We start from the raw sequence: 19,942 nt of genomic DNA, 5'->3' as shown, positions 1-19,942 counted from the left end.
AGCATTTAAATTGTAACATATAACAAACATGTGCGTCTATGCTAAAATCTATTTAATGCAGAGCTGAATGATTGGGAGTGGGAGTTTTATTGAAACTGCTGCCTTTGCTTCCACCTCCATTCAGATTAATGTTAGAACATTACAAAATACCCTCAAATCCTGCAAAATTTGTCTGGCAAACATGCCAGATAATGGGATGTTGGAGAAAAAAGCTGATACCAGTTAATCATGAAAAATCTGGTACAACATGCCGAGCAGAATACTAATGGGTACAAGAAAGCCCCGTTGGCACTCCCTAACTTACACCATCAAAGAAAAAGCCAATCTACTCCTATCTGCTCCATCTTGGTTAAGAAATGACTGGCATGGGATCAGCCTGTCAGTGCACACATGGCAGATTTTGCAGCATACTTTCACAATTTCGTACAAAATCTGCCCTGTAAGTGCACTGAGAGACTTATCCCGTGTCACTGCATAATGACTCAGCTTATGAGTATTGCACCGTATACCTTTGTGTAATTCATTTTAGACATTACACCTACACTGTTACACCTGAGTTGACATGAAGAGGCACATTTATAAAGGGTTGAATTTCGAATTCATTATAAAAATCTAATTTTTTAAACTCAAGTGAATAGGATCAACCGGAATTTTAAAAACTCGAATGTCAGGAAGGCTGTAAACAACTCCAAATTGATCCCCGACGTCTCCCACTGACTTAAACAGCAATTCGGCAGGTTTTCGGAGGCGAAAAGTTGAATTTGAGTTCATAAAGAGCCAGTGTATGATAAATCTCGAAAATCGAATTCCAATGTTTTGAAAAACTGGAATCTAATTTGAATAACTCCCTAGTCAAATTTGACAGTTTTGACCATAAATGAAAACTTGAAAATTCAAATTCAAATTTTCAATTCGACCCTTGATAAATCTGCCCGGAAATGTTCTAAGTAATCAAAAAGATACTTTTTTGCATCTTGTGATCAGTTGTGTGCAGTAAGCTAACACAACTGTAAACACTATTAAAGGGGACCCATCACCCAAAAAAATTATTCCAAAACCTATTTTATTATGTTGAATTACACTATATACATTATTTGAATCTTGTTTCCATCAGTCTGGGAATTCATAATTATAGCAAGTAGGCAGGAGCCATTTTGTGCACACTGTTATTAAGGCAAGCCTTGCATCATCTCAGAATCTTGTTTGTGCACCAGAATGGGGGACCTGATGTCCATCCCCATGCCCTGGCTACACAATTAAATGGTGAAGAGAGAGAGGGGGAATGTGGGGAGAGCAGTGACATCTAGGAAGTGCTGAATGGAAAGTGAAAGTAATTGCTTGCCCCGCCTCTATGCCTAAGGCATAGAGGAGGGGCAGGCAATATTTGATTGACATCTGAGATTTTTAAATGAGTAACAGCTATGAAAAAACATAAAAGAATTTGGATTTTATGTTTAATTTGAAAAGGACTTTTATTATAGAGATTTTATGTCTGGGTGACAGGTCCACTTTAAAAGTTTTCTTAATCTATGTATGGGGCAAGTCATAAAAATTGATCTCTGAGCTGTTTGAAGTGGGTATCCATGATCTCTTAATCAGTGTTTTACCCAGGGCATTTTGGCAGGTGGAATCGCAAAGAACCTTTTTATGACTGCCCGGCTACTCTCCTACCCACACCACACTCTTTTCAATGCAAAAAACATAACCGAGACTGGTAAGACTGAGCGGTGTTCTTTCAGAAGCACAAAGTCCTACCGGCTTCTACGACGGGTAGCTGTCTTTTTTTTCTGGGGAGAACACTGCTCTTAATAATTTCTTTCCACAAAAGAAAACTATTTAAAATGAGGAATATAACTGTTTCTATACCAATTTGAGCTGCAAAGCTAATTCTGCAACTCAACTTGGGTCTCCTGAGAAAAAGGTAAAGAAAACTAGCTATGCAACAACATATTTGCAGCAAACTGTCTTTTTAAAATGGCTAAATGCAAAATGTAAATGCTACATACAAATATACAACTTTGTATATTCATGCAAAGCACCCAAAGGAAGGCAAACTTAAAAACAAAAACATACACACTTAGGGGCAGATTTATCAAGGGTCGAATTTCGAAGTGAAAAAAACTTCGAAATTCGACAATCGAATAGGGTAGTCCGACATTCGAAGTCGAAGGATTTTTAAGATAGTACGATCGTACATCCTTCGACTTCTCAAAACTTAGCCAAATGTTGACTATGGGTTCTAGGAGGTCCCCATGGGCTAACATAGCAATTCGGCAGGTTTAAGGTGGCGAAGTGTCAAAGTTTTTTAAAGAGACAGTACTTCGACTTTTAAATGGTCGAATTTGTGAAGTATTTTCAATTTGATTCGAAGTGGAATTTGGCCTATTCGATGGTCGAAGTACCCAAAAATTACTTCGAAATTCGAATTTTTTTTCATTCGAAAATCACCCTTTGTAAATGGGCCCCTTATAGTTTGCTAGAAGGGTTAATAGTTAAATTGATTTAAGAATTTTCAAAAACCAGTATTAAGTACAAGGAAGCCAATCAAACATGATACAAAGCAGTCATCTCAGGTCATTTTGCCTGGTCATGTACTTTCAGAAAGAGCCAGCACTTTAGGATGGAACTGCTTTCTGGCAGGCTATTTCTCCTACTCAATGTAACTGAATGTGTCGCAGTGGGAACTGGATTTTACTATTGAGTGCTGTTCTTCGATCTACCAGGCAGCTGCTATCTTGTGTAAGGGAGCTGCTAATTGGTTACCTTCCCATTGTTCTATTCTGGAGGGGGGGTGATATCACTCCAACTTGCAGCAAAGAGTGAGTGATGTTTATCAGAGCACAAGTCACATGACTGGGGGCAGCAGGGAAAATGACAATATGTCTAGCCCCATGTCAGATTTCAAAATTAAATATAAAAAAATCTGTTTGCTCTTTTGAGAAATGGATTTCAGTGCAGAATTCTGCTGGAGCAGCAACTACTCTGGTACATCCTTGTCCGAGGTCCCTGCTCAGATTTTGTTGTTTTGGGACACAGATAATGCTACAAATGTAAATAAGTTTAAAATCTGATACCCCTTCTGGAAAAGAGTGGGTACTTAAAGTAAAAAAAAATTGCTAGGATCGAGCATTTATAACCAAATACAGAAATATTTTCAAAATAGCTGACTACGGTGGCTCTTATATAAAGCTTCTGACGAGTAAACAGTTGATGTCTTGTTCCGTATAGTGCCATGTGATACCCACTTATGGTCACATCCAATAAATAGCCTTATATAAACTTGGGTTAGTACCCAAACCACACTGTTCTCTCTAACCTTTAGTTCTGTTTGTAAAGTGTATTTTGCTGTAAGATGCTGAGCTTTTTTGTATATATATATGTGCAAACAGACTTGTTGCACTTATCTTTTGATTCCTGTAATATATTCAACTGAAAGCTTAATATTGAACCATGTATTAGTCTACATCAGGGATCCCCAACCTTTTGAACCTGTGAGCAACATTCAGAAGTAAAAGGAGTTGGGGAGCAACACAAGCATAAAAAATGTTCTTAGGAAGCCAAATAAGTGCTGTGATTGGCCATTTGGTAGCCCCTATGTAGCCCCTATGTAGATTGTCAACCTACATTGAGGCTCTGTTTGGCAGTGCACCTGGTTTTTATACAACCAAAACTTGCCTGGAATTCAAAAATAAGCTCCTGCTTTGAGGCCACTGGGAGCAACATCCAAGGGGTTGGAGAGCAGCATGTTGCTCACGAGCTACTGGTTGGGGATCACTGGTCTACATCTTATTCATACACCCGCTGTCATTACTTAATACTAGAGGTGACTTTTACCTTTGTTTGCAAAAATTTTTACCTGTCAAATTTCAATAAAAAATAAAAATGTAGCAGAAGCTACATTATCAACAGGCATGTAAAGAAGCAAGCCGGGCTTTGTGGGAATTGGAGTCTTGGCAAGAGAATAGCTGGCTTCTACTGCATTCATTTCAACAGTGAGAACCAGCAGTGAGTACAGAGAATAGCAAGGGACAAACAGATGCTATATAATTGCATTCTATAAGGAGGCCCCTGGTAAGGCCTCACAACTTGAGCATGCAGTGCAGTTTTGGGATCAAGTCTATAAGACGGATATTAATGAGTTGGAGAGAGTGCAGAGACATGCAAGGGTAGACTGTCAAGGCTGGGTTGCTTTCTATGGGAAAAAAAAAAGACACTGCAAGGGGACAAGGTTTCTCTTTACAAGTACATTACAGGCCATTATTGTCAAACAGATGAGATTTTTTTTCTCCCACAGAAATAATAATAATAACTAGCAAAAACATTTGCAAATTACTTACTGGGATATAATTATAATTATTAGGCAATATTGCACAACCTATCTTCTCGTCTGGTAGATACCATTCCTGTCAATGCATACACACAAGGTAGTGGGCTTTATTGCCAGTATAAATAACATTACCCTTACCAAGACTGTAAGTCATTCATAGTGTCCCCTGCCTCAGTGAAGCTTACAAATCTAAGATCCCTATTATATTCACAAAGCACAACCAGGGTGCATTTTATCAGGAGCCACTCAACCTATCTTTATGTTGCTGCTCTAATTAAGCAGTCCGGCATCAGTCTGTATAATAGCTTAGAAGATGACTAGCAGTGGAACTAAACAGAGAATATAATAGAAAGGAAAAATATTTATAATAACAGTAATACACGTCTGACATTGTGCTTCATTCTTCCTAGCTGATCCTAGCAACCAGGCAGCACCTTCAAGATTAGAGAGACTACAAAAAATGCAAATGATTAAATCTATAAAACCCATAAAGGAAATTTACTTACAATGCTGCTTACACTGTGCCTGTCTTTAACATGTGCCACCAATCTCAGTTAATGCATATACAGGAATGGAACCTGTTATCCAGAATGCTTGGGACCTGGTGTTTTCCAGATAACAGATATTTCCATAATTTGAATCTACATACCTTAAGTCTACTAGAAAATCATGTAAATATTAAATAAACCCAATAGGCTGGTTTTGCTTCCAACAAGGATTAATTATATCTCAGTTGGGATCAAGCACAAGGTACTGTTTAATTATTACAGAGAAAATGAAATCATTTTTAAAAGTTTGGATTATGTAGACAAGGCAATGGACACACATACGTTAAACCTCTGCGTTTTCGCCGTGGTCCATGCTGCAGTTTTTAAAAAAGCCGACCGCTGCGGTTTCAAGTTAAGGCTATGGCACGACCACTAGCGTAGTTACACAGCGGTCGGCTTTTTTAAAAACAGTGGTGTGACCCACCCTGGTTAAACCTATGTGTGTCCATAGCCTAATATGGAGTCTATGGGAGATGACCTTTCTGTAATTCGGAGCTTTCTGGATAACGGATCCCATGCCTTTATTTGTATATGTTGCAATGTTTACCCCCATTTCTACAGCGCTGCCTATACAGTTTTGCTACATAAAAAAAGATGAGATAAAGATATACCTACATTGATGTCTACAAGCTGCTTATTTTATTGAAATAAAATACAGGCAACCTTTTGAACACATTTCACATTTACATAATTATTTGCAATTGGAAAGAATTTAGAATAGATAGATAGATTCCAGGGCTGCTGAATACTGCCCAAGGATACATCCAGAATAAAAGAAATAGGCAATCTGGGGGATATTGAATGTTAAAAAATGTCTTTCTTAGAGTAGAATGCAAGCAGATGCTCGCTGTTCTGTACTACTTTATTGCTATCTGTAGAACTGAATTATTTCTGTTTATTTATTCTACTTTTTTCTGTTCACTGGTAATGGAAAATATATTGCTTTAGGGTAAGGCCACACTGGGTGTTTTGGGGAGATTTGGTCGCCTGGCGACTAATCGCTTCGTCTTTGCGGAAACCAATCTCCCGAAATGCCTTCCCTCACTCTGCGCCGGCTAAAATGAAAAAACGCGCTAATCACATGCGGCGGTTCATTTTCCGAAGTCGCCCGGCGACCAAATCTCCCCAAAAACGCACAGTGTGGCCTTACCCTTAATGCTTACAACTAGGTGTTGCTTTTACAGAGGCCTTTGGCCACCTAATCTCATACAAGTAAATCTCAGGTCACAGACCTTTCTATAGCACTCGCTAAATATGAAATCTTTCCACATGTCTTTGTGCAATATAGAATCACTTTGATTTTATTCTACAGAGGCAAAAGAAACATAAATGATTCCCTAAATTATTTTTGAAATGCAAATTGTATAAAAGAAGTCAAATACATTTCAATGGGGGTTGCTTTACTAGTTTTTAAATCATTTATACTGTTTAGACACCGTTTAATCTCTTAATAATAGAAAGCAAATGCAAGTACTTAAGCTAGAATCTTTTAGCAAGGGCCAAGGAACCAAAGACTGGAGAAAACAATTCGTCTTGTCAGAATCTGTCAAAACAGTCACCATTCACAGATCAAAGGAAAGTCAACTATTTTCCCAGACCTCTTATGTGAAAATCAGATAGACACAAATGAAGCAAGAAGTGAAAACATGCGATTTACTGCTTAATATGAGGCATTCCAGGTGGACAGCGAGGCATAGTAATTATCAACTACTTCTAACAAAGGGGTAAATTGTGAAGCCATAAGCATTTATCTTATTCCCTTGGGAGATTACAGAATGTCACATTTATCAAAGCCACCATAAAACTTATATAACAGGAGGCATGTTAATTAGTTGTAAGATAGCTGGTCAATAGGAGTTGCAAATTTAGGGCAATGGCAAATTTTATCAAGTCCCAGGCTGTTAATAGCTCCACAGACGGGAAACTTGCAACAGAAATCACTTGGAATCCCTAGTTTATCAGTTTGTCAGATGAATACGGCTCAGAAATGTGGCAGTCAGACGAATGGAACGCCAATCAAAAGGCAACCATTCCCAGTTTTGTAATATCCATCCAAACTCTTGGTAAAATCATGCAATTTCTAGCATATTTATCTTAAAATAAGGAATATCAGATGGCCCTGACTTTATCTGAGAAAGACATAAAAAGGAAGTAACGCTAATATTAAACAATATGGTTTCTAAGGGGTAGGGGAACAGAGAGAGAGAGAGAAAGAGCGAGAGAAAAAATCAAGTTGCCCTACTTTAAGGGGTGATTCACCTTTATGTTACCGTTTTAGTTAGAATGGCTCATTCTTAGCAACTTTTCAATTGGCCATATTTTTTTCTTTTTTATAGTTTTTGAATTATTTGCCTTCCTCTGCTGACTCTTTTCAGCTTTCAAATAGAGGTCACTGACCCCATTTAAAAAAAAACAAATCCTCTGTAAGACTACAAATGTATTGCTATTTTTTATTACTACTCTTTCTATTCAGGGCCTGTCCCATTAGTATTCCAGTCTCTCATTTAAATCAGTACATGGTTGCTAGAAATTTGGACCCTAGTAAACAGATTGCTGAAACTGCATACTGGAGAGCTGCTGAATAAAAAGCTAAATAACTCAATAACCATAAATAATAGACAATGAAAACAAATTGCAAATTGTCTCAGAATATTAGTCTCTACATCACACAAAATGTTCATTTAACTATGAACAACCACTTTAATCATTACTAATAATATTTTATATATGATAAGGCACTAAGATGATAATTTAAAGGAGAACTAAACCTTAAAAATGATTATGGCTAAAAATTCCATATTTTATATTCTGCACTTATTACACCAGCCTAAAGTTTCAGCTTCTCAATAGCAGCAATGATCCAGGACTTCAAACTTGTAACAGGGGGTCACCACCTTGGAAAGTGTCTGTGACACTCACATGCTCAGTGGGCTCTGAGCAGCTGTTGAGAAGCTAAGCTTAGGGGTCGTCATATATTATCAAGCAGAAAATGAGGCTGGCCTGTAATATAAGCTTATACTACAAGGCTGATTATTCAATTCTGATGCTAGTTGCACTGGTTTCTGTGCTGCCATGTAATAATTAGCTGTATTAATTACTAATCAGCCTTATATTGTGACATTTAAATTCAATGTACTGTATATTGTGAGTGGGTCCCTAAGCTCAGTAAGTGACTGCAGCCCGGAGCATGTGCAGTGAATCAGCAGAAAGAAGATGGGGAGCTACTGGGGCATCTTTGGAGACACACCTTTACTGCTAAAGGGTTGTGGCTGCCTTGGGCTCGTACAGAAGTTCAGAACATAATGTACAACATTTCTAGCCTACTTATTTAGTTGAGCTTTACTTCTCCTTTAAGACACAAGTCACAAAAACTAGGCATGTAATGCTGGTCTAAAGTAATCAATGCTAACCAAGCAAAATGTGGAGTCCAAGTGCTCATGCCTCAAACCTTAAGCAAGAGCTGATGAACCAGAAACATTGAGCAGGCAATTCAACATCAACAACTCACATAAAATGCTAATTCTATTTATTGGAATTACACAGAAAATGCCAACTTTTTATCGTTTGTATGGAAGCAAAAATTTGTAAATAAGCCCAAACGTTCAACTAATTTTTTACTGCTTTTCAGTATAGAAAATCAACCAAAATATTATATAGGTCTCCATGACAAAAAAATGGGCTTGTGTTGCCATACAGAAAATAAAATGGTGGGGGTCATGCCATCCATTAAAAAAAGCAATACTGTATACACACTACGTTGCTTTAATAATTGAGGTAGTGTTTGTATTTCACTACTATAAACCTTTCCAATCTTGGCCACAATTCTGGCAAATGCTACTTGTGTGTCGCCACAACACAAAAACACTTGATTTATGAGTAATGACAATTATCTTGTTGAGTCATTTGTGTGACCCATAGAGAACACATGAGCCTATTTCTTGCTCTCGGTGTCCACGCCAAAATCTTACATATCTTGTTTTTTTCTCACCACTGCACAGTTGTGATGTTCATTGTTGCAAGCTGATGAGAATGAGATCATGACTACTGCCTTGGCTCTAATCCCCTCCAGCAGTACACACACACAGCGAGGCCATTACACTTGGTGTGGCAGTGGAACCAAACTAAACAATGCAGCTGCAAAGAGCAGGATCTCCGAGCTCAATTGGGATTTATCCATTTATTGCTTCTCTTATGTGAATAATTACTACCTCCTTTGCTAGTCTAACAATCTGCTACATGTTTGCAAGCACCATGTTTTATAAGAATAAGAGAGCACATCCTTCTATGCTTAAGAACACTGGAAAGAGGAAATGGATACTGTATTTTCACACAGTACAGAATGCAAATTGTATTGACAACCAGTGGAAATAACACAGCTAAGGAGAGCCTCTTAGGCCTTGATAACCTTAATTATAATTGCCTTTAATTCATTTTTTATAGCTGTTAGTCACCCACACTGATGCTGGAAATGTGCAATAAAAACAGTCACAGTAATACAATGCTTGCCCCTCATTCGTTATATAATAATTTGCTTTGCAACGGGTTTATATACAGTGCAGAGAATATTTTCTGTTTATAAGTGCAGATGAGTCTTTCTATTTTTAGTGCTTAGTGGTAACACAGACACCCTGCCCAACAAAACAAACGCCCAGTATATTTGCATTATTATAGAAACTCTTGCACTGTTACTTAGGGCTACTTAGGGCTGGTTTGGCCATTGCACCACTTTTTCTGCTGCCATCCACCCCTGATATGTGTGTGTGTGCAACTGTCGACACATACACAAAGTGGACTTCGGTGTAGAAATGCTAAAGTATGCATTTTTATGCAACTCTCTGCACTAACAGGTTGATCCTAAGATTTTCAGGTTATACACATACAAGTGTCAGAAGGCAGCGGATTGGAAGCAAAGAATAAGCCTAATGATATCAACATGCAGCCTTTGCATTGCACCAGACAAACTAAAACTATCATGATCCTTTAATTGGGCTGATCAGCTGTAACTGTCATAACATAAAACCCCTGACATTACTATCCTCACCCAGAAAAAAGAAAAGTCGCCAACCCTAAATTTAGGCGATGCAGAAACAAGGTTTCTTGACAGATTAGCGATATTTAATTTTATTTTTTTATTGGGGACAGGCTTATTGCTTGGTATTATTATTTCACCCATTACAGGGGAAAAGCGGGGATCAAGCACTTTCCTTGGCAATATTGGAGGAATCCTAAAAAAGATAGCATTGTATTCTGTGAAGAAGGGGTTTTTCTCCCCCAAAAAATCATAAGAAGCTCAGTGAAGTGGCCATTTACTGACATTAGGTAAACATACCTGGCGCACTAACCTACAATAGCCAAAGAGCAAGAAGCTATTATCAATTTACTGCAGGAACATTGTAAAACTGATTGATCTGCCCATTGTTAATAGATAGCGTGTTTGGTAGAATGAGGGGCACTTATTTTAGGAACCCAAGACTATACAGTGCAACTGAAAAGATTTTTGTTACATAAGAAAATCACTAATAAGGATGAAATATATGGGCTTGGCGTTTCATTTGAAAGCTACTACAGGTATGGGATCTGTTATCCAGAAACCCGTTATCCAGAAAGTTCCAATTATGGATCTCCCATTTTATCCAAATAATCAAAATTTTTAATTTTGTAATAATAAAACAGTAACATGTACTTGAACCAAACTAAGATATAATATAAGTGTTAGTGGATGCAAAACCAGCCTATTGGTTTTAGTTGTTTTCATAATTTTCTAGTAGACCTAACGTATGAAGACCCAAATTACGGAACAATCCGTTATCTGGGAAATCCCAGATTCCCAGCATTCTGGAAGGTTTGTAGTGTAAATAATTACACAGAGTAGTCAGTATGTATGATTACTGGAGTGATCCACTTGCTCCTTGCACACTAGGAATTCGTATGTGTGTGGTGCTGGACTCAAACGTGGAACATTTTGAATGGCAAAAACAGATGTAATTTAAGTAAGCAGGTCTGGTCACAGAAAATGTATCTAATCTGTCAAACAGTTGCACAAAATAGGTGCTTATTGATAATAATAATAATGCTCCCCCCTTAACATTCATCATGGTCAACTGATTAAAATGCAACTGATTATATTGCAAAAAAAAAGTAAAAAAAAGTATCTGCTCTTTTACTTGCAGTTACTGCATTTGTGGGGGTGAAAGGAGCAAAACATTTCCTACAATGGAAAGTATTTGATCAAATGTGGTTATTTTAGATTAGAAAATGGTGGGTGGAATGTATAACCACACTCATAAAGAGGTGTCATATGACTCGAGTAGTTCTTTTAATGTTGGTTTATTAAACCATTGAGATTACAAATCAATCACCTTAATATATTTTAACATATTTAATCTAGAAAATATATAATATATTGTGCATAGGTATTTATATCACGTATGTTGTGCTATTACAGGCCATATAAATTAGTTTAATTTTCACATTATAATGTACAGGTATAGGATCCATTATCTGGAAACTCATTATTCAGGAAGCTCTGAATTACAAGAATCTCCCCATAGACTCCAATAATTTAAATCTTTAAAACTGATTTCTTTTGTCTCCATAATAAGAAAAAAAAGTACTGGTACCTTGTACTTAATCACAGTTAACATATAATTAATCCTTATGGGTGACAAACCAATCCTATTGCATTAATTTAATATTTAAAAGTATGGAGATCCAAATTACAGAGAGATCCCTTATCTGGAAACCCCAGGTTCTGAGCATTCTAGAGAACAGGTGCCATACCTGTGAAAGATAAAATGCTGCAGCTTGAGATATCAAATTGTTCAAATCAAACAAGGGACTTGCATATGCCATACAGCTGGATATCATGGAATGCACATATACACAGCTTTTTTCCATTTTTTATTGGATCCATGTAATCAAGCATGTTTTCAATCAAATTTGTATGTGTTTTAGATGCTGGGATATTGAATGGATAACTAACCAAGGTTATAGCTCTTCAGCTGCTGAGTAACTTAGACTACAATAATGTTCCTAAATGCACGAGGGAGATACAGTTCATTGACAGCGGACAATGCCTATCCCTGGCCTATGGCTAAAGAGAGTGCTGTACAGCTAAAGACTCATGGTCTATTTGCTTTTCTCCAACAGACTCCCATAGATTTTTACATAGGACATTGCAGAAAGATTTCTGTCTTTGTGGCATCATGTGTTTAAATTGCTACATACTCTTTCCTTTACTTATACGACTAATGATATGTTCATTTTAGGGCTAGAGTTATCAAGTTAACAGGTTCTTAAATTGTGTCACTATGATCCCTTGAATGCTATGACCATTTTTATAACAGACACTAAGGGGCATGTTTATGAACATCTGATCCAAGGGTTTAGCCAAAACAAAGTCACATTTTCTGGCATCTATTGTTTTGCAAGATTTGGTGTTTTTCAAAAATAGATATTGATTTAACTGTGTTGATGAATAGAGTCACAAAGCTGACTCCAAGTCTTGGGCTGATGGCACATAGGGTACTCTGCAGTCAGAGAAACTGCAATTTTGCCTTTTTCTATCTCCCACTGACTTTAATGAGAAATTTAAGACATTTCAATTACTTTTCAGCTACAAAAATACGTGTCCTTGCTGACTTGCTGAAGAGCATTTATCATCAGCTTTAAGCTCACCACAAATTAGAGGCATAACTACAGAGGAAGCAGAACCTGCAACTGCAGGTGGCCCAGGAGGTACAGGGGGCCCCATGAGGCCCTAAATGATGAGAAATTTCAACATATACTGGTTAAACAGGACAACCTCTGGATATAGTGAGGGCCCTAAAATGAATTTGCTGTGGGGCCCAGGAACGTCTAGTTACACCAATGTCACAAATAAGCCTACACTGTCTTTTGATTTGACCACTCCAGGCCAAGCCAGAAGCTTAGTCCCCTCCCCAGTCCTGGGTTGTGGATCAGTCATATATGTACTGCCTAAATTTAAAATCCCACCAGCCAAAAGAACTGCATTGGGCTAAAGTATCTGCACCTATTGTGATTCTTATATTAGCCCAGGGAGAAATAAACTATATCAGTTTGGGCAACTACTGGAATTCCCCCAATCAGAAAAAGATACACTCACTCTGTAACCTAAAAAAGCTGATCTTTTTTGTGCATGGCTACCTTAAATCACAGTTCCATTCAATACTAGTGTAGGGGTCGAGAACAGGGAAAGATTAAAAAAGATTTATATGCACTTTTCTCACCTGCAAGGGAATTGAACATAATGTACACTGTTTTTGCTTCTGAACCAGGAAAGATATCAGTCAGGACTCAACTTTATCTTTTAGACCAAAATTCCTATTTAAGAGTCAAGGGAAATATTACGTTCAATCAATCTGATACTGGATCAATATTGTACCTATACATTTTTTAGTTGAGTGAACGAGAACAAAACACAAAGAAATTGCACGTACGAGCTAAATCGATGTCGTCTAAATGGAAGCCCATGTACCAGATGTAGCTCTCTAAGATGTTCATGGGCTCCAAAGACTTCTTCACATGACATCACCATTTTGGTTAAGTCCAGCCCCTGTACATGTGCTATGCTGGATAATCAGCTAACTACATGCAATAGGTTGAGCCAGCGTCGAGCTACACTACCTAAAATTAGACATTACAGATTATTTGCTAATAAACAGGGTCAAATAATGTAGACATTATTTGTCCAACAGTACCCTCTTTACTTACACATAATAATCCTAACATAAATGTGACCTATCTGAATGCATGATTATGTAGGTGTACATGAAGCTGCAAGAGAGTGCAAGCTCCTGGGAACACGGCCTCTCGTATATAACGTGCATTGTGTTTTCCATACGTCCCCATCTGGGGCTACATCTACTGCTTTACAAACGGTCACCCCTCGAGCTTTTGTTCAGCCATAGTTCCGAGTAGATCCAACAGCCGAAGCCGGTGCTAGGGAATGCTGGGAGTTGTAGTGACCCCACAGCTGGAGGGCTGCAGGCTGGACAACCAAGCCTGATTGTATGCAGAAAAGGTTCTATTATGTACACAGCGTGTGTAACATGGTTCCCTCCCTAATGTATGGCACATGCCTGGGCTAGTGGGATGGTAACCCATCTGGGCAAGTGCACCACACGATGGATGTACTGGTTTGTCTTTACATTTGTACGTTGGGTCACTCAGTCCCATCTATATATCTATATAGTGCCTTCCCAATCTTGGGCACATGGAACAGCTATACATCCTGTTGTGCCCTTTGTACAGACAGTTTTGAGTGTGAGACCAATGGTTTGTATAAAAGCACAGCCACATCATTACCTGCCCCCAATCTCGCTGCTGAACAAAGTGTGGGTGCAACACACGAACCCAGCTCTTCCTGACCTCCTCCTCCTCTTCTTCCTCCTTCAACTGGCTCCCTGGGGCGGGGGGTCTTCTTTTCACACCTCTTCGGGGTCCGGACACACATCCACAGTCACCCCGGACCCCAAGGCACCTGTGTAGGTAAGAGCGTAGTGCTAGTCGTGCGGAAATATCGAGCCAGACGCCCCGCTTACATATGGTAAATCCCTTATTCCTCAGCAGCTCTCCCCCTACATCCACAGCACAGGCTCCTATTTTAGCACGGACACGAGCAAAAGGGGCGGGTATAAGTACGGTATGTATATCCCCGCCCTCTCTGGCTGCCTCTTTAGATCAGTTCCAGTTTATAGCGGCTCCGCCCACGCCGTCAGTGGCTCCGCCCCTAAGGCTGCGGGAGCGCGCAATTAAAGTGTGATGTAAAGAGGGAGAAAAGAGGCCGTGAGGGAGGGGGCGAGCACATGTAGTCAGTGTCCCGGTGCGCGCTCCCGACACCCTTGGCAGAAATAGAAACCGTAGGGCAGCAATAACTTTAAGGGGGTATAGCAGCAGGCTGAGTTGTGTGACAGTGTGTGCTGCAGTGTGAGCAGCTTCTTATTATTCTGTGTGAGCGACTGTGGCTGCGGCTATGTAATGTAGAGCAGTGTGAGGCGAGCCAATACACCCTCCTCACTCCTCACTGCTGATTACCCAATGCCCACACAAGTACAACTGGAGCTGTGCACTACACTCACTTCATATTCATTTGCATTCCTGGAACATGGGCCCTCACTGACTATTGCTTTGGATATATATATATATTTCCTTCTATAGGTGAAGCTTTCCCATGGAATTGTCCCAGAGAGGAATGGCTTAGGGTTGCCACCTGGCCGGTATTTCACTAGCCTGGCCGGTAAAAATGTTGCTTGCTGCCAAAGTTATTTATAGGGAAAAACAATAAAAATATAGGAAAGCCGGTATTTTTTCCCCCATAAAAGGTGGCAACCGTATTTACAAGCTGTTTATTGATGGTTAGACGGGTGAGGGAATCGTTGCCATATCAATCTTAAATCTTTATTAGTATAATCTGGGACATCTTTGGCTATGATTTTTTTTGTGGCAAAAGCCACAGTTGTTGCAGCCCAGGGTAAGGAATGATATGTTGTCATTTGGTTTATTTCAGCTGGTGGCTCACCGAGATTCACCAAGGGTATTAATTAGGGATGCACTAAATCTACTATTTTGGATTCTGCCAAACCCCCGAATCATTTGTGGAAGATTTGGACAAATCCAAACCCTTATTTCCATATGCTAATCAGGGGATGAGGGGGGGGAAAGGCGGCGTCAAAAAAAATTTTACTTCCTTGTTTTGTGACAAAAAGCCACATGATTTTAAGGATTCGGATTCACTTCGGCAAGGCACGAGGATTCTGCCAAAACCTGGCCTACCAAACTGAATCCTGGATTCGGTGCAACCCTAATTTAGATGTACCTTAATATATAACCTTAATATATATTACTCCACAAGGAATAAATGTCATGGAAAGTTAGGCAGACAGGAACGGGCCACCTGTAATTTTAATTTACATAAATATGTGCCAGAAGGAACACACAAGCTATGTGCACAGCAGCATTCATGTGCATCAGGGCTGTCCAGCTCATAATCCTCCAGGTGCAGCTGAACATTGAAAATAGCCTGTGAGCAGCACAAGGGCCATTGGGTGGTACCTGAAGACTGAAGACAGTGCAAGTACCACAGATAAACGATCCAAACACAAAAAAAAAGGAAAAGGAACTCCAGCAGATTGACTGCAAAAAACTTTATTCCAGGATGTGCTAACACAACATGTTCCAGGTCAATTCCTTTATCAAATGTCAAGTACCACAGATAGTCTAAATAAGGAGGTTGCTGGGATTTGTATTTCTAGAGGACATCAAATGTTTAACCCTTCTTGGCCTGTTTAATAAAACCTTAATGCTAGTACTTAAGAAAGCAGGAGGGGGCAATAACCATAGACAGGACGGGTGCTGTGCCAATCAGAAATATTCAGCTGGGACCTTCTTCCTTCTGTGTCTCTTACCACAAGGCAACTGTAAAGTATATTTATACTTACTTATTACAATGTTTGTCCTCCATTTTCACCCTTATCCCAACACTCTTAACACTCCAGTGTTCAAGTGTGGGCCCCAACACACCTATGGAGGCATAGGACATAAATTGATGCAGAGGCCTCTATTGACTTTTGAGTTTGACTTGTTTTTTACTTCTCCTTCTCTTACCCCTCTGGTGACTGATCTCAGCTAATAGATTCTCTGGCTTCTAACATCAGCTTGTTCTTCAGCTACTCATCATTTGGTGAAATTCTTCCTATATCCCCTCCTGCCAGTTCCCCTGATTTCTGACCTTATCATAGACTCTTCATTGTATGAACCAAACTTTGCTGACACTTCTGACAATGTTTATCACTGTTTTGCACATTAAAAAGAGGAAAGCAAAGTGATACTTAAACAGTATAAACTTTGTGTGAGTTCAAAAGGTCTTAAATAGCAAGTAATTATTAAAGTTAGTATAACACAGTATAGTTGTACTGTGAGTATATCATACCATTGTTGAAATTTTAGATCCCCACAGGATCACAGATACTGCTGGAACTGAAGGTTGCTAATCCATCAGTTAGTTAGAAGAACAACCAATCAAAGTCCAACATAGAGGGAAAAATACTAATGTGCATAATGGCTTAGGTCAGTTTCACACATCAAAATCCACATGTTCATGCTAACAGGTTAATGATGTCTGTCAATACAAACACAATAAGGGGCAGACTTAAGAACCAACATACAACAATGGAAAGTGATCATCATTTCCACAATCACAAAACTCTCAGCCAACTAATGTTTATGTCCAAAGACAGGAGGGACACATTTATATCTAGACACAAGTGCTAGAGATCTAAGGGGTGAAGAGTTGTACGAATGAGTACTCAGTACAGATTACATTTATCTTGGTATGTCATTGCAGCCTGTGATTTGCACTTTGTCCTGAATCCTGCTGAAAGCGCAAGGCACAGTAATGTGAGAGCAGTCCATCATAGGCCAGCTGTAAGTACAAGGCCCTGTTACATCTTTTGGCTAGTAGCATTCAGACAAGCAAGCTGGGGGGGGGGCACACCTTCTGTCCTCTGCCTGCCACTTATAAATACAGCTCTATATTCATAGAAAAATTGTATTTTTGTTGTGTAACATGGAGTACATTGGGGGAAAAATTAGGTAAGTCTATTTTTGTTTACTTTTTTGGCAAAATCAGTCTTGTTCTAGATGGTGGTCTGCCTCCATGCATCTATAGCATCTTTTGGATGAAATATAGAATAAAAAGTGTTGCTTACAAGAGCAGTCATTTCTTATTTTTTCTTTTCTGGTATATTTGTCTGACTGATACACTACAAGGAGAATAATGTATACTTATTTTCATCATACTACTCCCCTCTCCTCAGCTTTTGGCTGTCCACAACCTTCCTTATCACCCCCCCATTATATAGATATATATACCTGTGTGTATATATATATATATATATATATATATATATATATATATATATATTTATGTTCATGACTATGCAAGCATTTGTCCATTCCAGTTGGTAGAATATTGTGTGTAGTGGGAATGAGGACCAATCACAGAGGAGAACATGAATGGCTTTCATTCTGTGTGCTGTGATTTAAAGGAACAGTAACACCAAAAAAATGAAAGTGCATTAAAGTAGTACTGATTGCACTGCACTGGTACAACTGGTGTGTTTGCTGCAGAAATTCTACAATAGTTTATGCAAACAAGCTGCTGTGTAGCTGTAGGGGCAGCCACCCAAAGCTGAAAAAGGAGAAAAGGCACAGGATACTCAACAGATGACAGATAAGTTCTGTGGTCTTAATGTGGCTATAGACGTAGAGATCTGCTCATTTGGCCAAATGAGAGGATCTCTCCCCGATATGCCCACATTGAAGTGGGCGATATAAGGCTGATCCGATCGTGGGCCCTAGGGCCCAACGATCGGATCATAATTTATCCGATAAGGATTTTTTAACCTGCCTGATCGAGATCTGGCTGACTTTTGGCCAGTTATCTGTCAGGGAAGCCTGTCGAATGGCCCCACACACGGGCCAATACGCTGCCAATTCTGTTGGCAGCTTTTATCGGCCTTAACAATGGGATTCTTCAGAACTTATCTGTGATCCATTGTGTATCCTGTGCTTGAATGTCTGCCTTCATAGCTGCACAGCAGCTTGTTTATGTAAACAATAATAGTTTTTCTGAAGCAAACACACCAGTTTTACCAGTGCAGGGCAACAGTGCATTATATTGTCATTCTTTTGAAAGACTTACATTTTTTGGCATTACTGTTCCTTTAAGGCCAGTAATTTGAGTTTGTTTCGGATATCATTAAACAAAAAGACCATGATGAATAACATTTAAAAACTGTAGCTTTGAATTGTATATATTTGCTGTTATATGTTCTAAATCATGAAATAGCTTTAAATCAGCTGTACAAGTACGAGTGCAGTCAATAAATACGCAGGATTTCTTTTAGAGGGAAGGATAGTGAAATGTATGTGGAGAAGAGGTTGTCATTTAAGTCCAACTATGCATATATTTTACAGATGTCTTGAAAATTATGTCAAAACATTGGAAAATTTGTATTATGTCACTACTTGTAATCCTTTAATGATATATGGTGTAAACAGGAATTTCAGGTCTTTTATTGCTCCTCCAGCACGAGGGAGTAAAGCAAGTGCTGAAAGATTCGTTTTAGGATTTGGAGGTTTTAACTGTATATGTTGCAAGAATCCGTAGGAGACCCAGACCGATAATAGGACGGAAACCAGTTGTTAATAAGTTTATTCTCAGTTGCCATAACAGATGGGTGGTTTATACTGTAGATCCACCCGTCTTTGCAATATATAATTGTGTGCTCAGTCACATTTCAGATATTATCATTCAGCATATCCCTAATGAAGTAAATTGAAGGTAAACCCCAAAATAATGTTTCTTTTGTCTAATTCTAAGCAAATTTCCAGCTTAAAGGTCAATTAAAGAGATTTTGGGTGATTATTTATCTGCTGTCCTAGATATTATTGGTTATGGCTGAAACACAATGTTTTACAATATCTGGAACCTTATTATGAGCTAAGTAGAGGCTGACCAAAATTTAGATGTTCAAGGTAGCTTTAACTCAAAGGGGTAACTTAGAAAGAAAAACACAGTGTGCACCACCTATCACAATATGATTTGTATTTCTTCTAATGCATGTGAGATGCGTAAAGGTCCTTGCACGATGTACCTTGTATGTACTTTTGTATGTATCTAAATAAAAGCAGATTTTAATTTAAAAAAATGTATCCTATCTTTGCATTTGTTTATACTTTGCTGAACAACTGCAGGCCTATGTACTGCCTGCATTAGGCAAGAGGGGCAGGTGCAGAGTCAATTCCAAGATAGGAGCTGCCTGAGGCGACTCCTGAAGAACCTGATCATTTTTATGAGTCTCGCTGAACAAACCCATTTTAAAAAGGGTGGACAATGTGTCCATTTAAAGAAAAAACTAATGCAAAATAAGAGCTCTAAGACTAAATATTTCAAAAAGTATACAGCTGAGGTAAGTCATATAAATTGATAAAAATGATCAGGGTATTGAACTGCCATTTTTAATCACAGATGGTTGAACCTCCA

General features: G+C 38.8%; 1 protein-coding gene across 1 annotated transcript in view; it reads right to left on the bottom strand.

The window, feature by feature from the left end:
• The window catches only part of ube2e2.L (ubiquitin conjugating enzyme E2E 2 L homeolog), a 127,373-nt gene extending 112,795 nt beyond the window's left edge, over positions 1 to 14,578 (bottom strand). Inside the window, 1 exon segment of the mRNA NM_001094637.1 lies at positions 14,203 to 14,578. The gene's annotated coding sequence lies outside the window, so the exon portion shown is untranslated.
• Between the last annotated feature and the right edge of the window lie 5,364 nt (positions 14,579 to 19,942).

Source organism: Xenopus laevis, chromosome 6L, assembly GCF_017654675.1.
Source record: "Xenopus laevis strain J_2021 chromosome 6L, Xenopus_laevis_v10.1, whole genome shotgun sequence".
Lineage (NCBI taxonomy): Eukaryota > Metazoa > Chordata > Amphibia > Anura > Pipidae > Xenopus > Xenopus laevis.
This window is presented reverse-complemented; position numbering and strand designations above follow the sequence as displayed.